Below are 1,432 nucleotides of genomic sequence, written 5' to 3'. Positions count from 1 at the left end.
TTTCTTTTAAAAGTTTATTTACTGAGTTGGGGTTGAAATTCAATTGGTTTCACTCAAAAACATTGAGTTTTGACCCCCCAAATACTCAAAACATTGTATATATGTATCTGAGAGTTCTTCAGTAGGTAAACCCTACTTTGAATAGTCATAACTCTCTAGATAATCATCCATAATTGTTGATTTTTCTTCTGGATGTTATTTTAATGAGTTACCTTTCAAATTCCACCGATTTCATTCAATATTATGGTGATTTGAAATTTTAATTACTCAAAATAAGATGAACATGCAATCTGTCCGATTTTGACAGATTTGTATATGTGTGTTCCATCTACCATATCTCTCTCATAACTCAATGAAAAAGAATGATTCTTCTTTTGAGAGTTAATTTTATGGGTTGAATCCTACATGCAAGTGGAATCACATAAAATTTTGGAGTTTTGATCTCCAAGCACCTAAAACTATATAGGTGTGCAAACTGTGAAACCACCAGTAGGTAACTCTTACTTTGAATGTTAATATCTTTTTATTTAATAGTCCTCAATGTATTATTATTATTCTAAAACATTCTTTTATGAGTTAGGATTCATTTGAATCTAGTTTCACTCAAAACTATGATGTTTTGAGGCATGAATCTATTTATTTAAGTCAAGTGTGCAATCTGTCAACTAATGATAGATGTGTGCATGTGACTTTAAGGTATCATATCTTCCTCTCAACTCATTCAAAATGAGTGATTTTTAGTTTAAAAGTTTCTTATAAGTGTTAGGTTTTCACTCCAACTTTAATTTATGCAGAACACCTAGTAGAACTCTTTTAATGAGTGTTTTACTAACATGGTGCAATCTGCCATTTCAATTGTGATATGTTGCATTGCATAAATTATTTGATTAATCATTTCATGCCCAAAATACATGAAACTTGGTCATGATGACTATAACTCAGTGCTATAAATCATATAAAAATATGGGAATTTATCTCATTTTTGAAGTCACTTTATTTGATMATTTTATGTAACTTAAGTTTCTGTCCAGAATCAAGAATTCTGGATTTGGTTAAATTTGTAAAAGTTGATCTTTTATTTGATTATAGCATCATTTTCGGTATAAATTAACTCTTTAATGAGCATATGAACATTATGTATATTTGGACTATGGATAATATTTTGGAAGAAAAGTGGACAAATATGGACTTAGGCTTTATTAAACCCCATAGGTAGAGATGAATCAATAAGTGATGGTTTTGGATATATTCCTATTGATAGGGAATCATTGATTTAGCGTGGTATTCGGATCGTATTGCTTTTTCTTTGCGGAGCTCTATATCAAAAGTGAGTTTCACGGCCCCTTTTTTACCAATTTCTCGTTTTGGGGTGAAAAACATGATTAATGAACATTTGATAGATTTATATCGATATATGAATCTTGTTATGAGC

This window comes from Cynara cardunculus, assembly GCF_001531365.2.
Source record: "Cynara cardunculus var. scolymus isolate 2C chromosome LG 13, CcrdV1, whole genome shotgun sequence".
NCBI classification, from domain to species: Eukaryota; Viridiplantae; Streptophyta; class Magnoliopsida; order Asterales; family Asteraceae; genus Cynara; species Cynara cardunculus.
The sequence above is the reverse complement of the archived record's forward strand: the minus strand, read 5'-3'. Positions refer to the sequence as shown.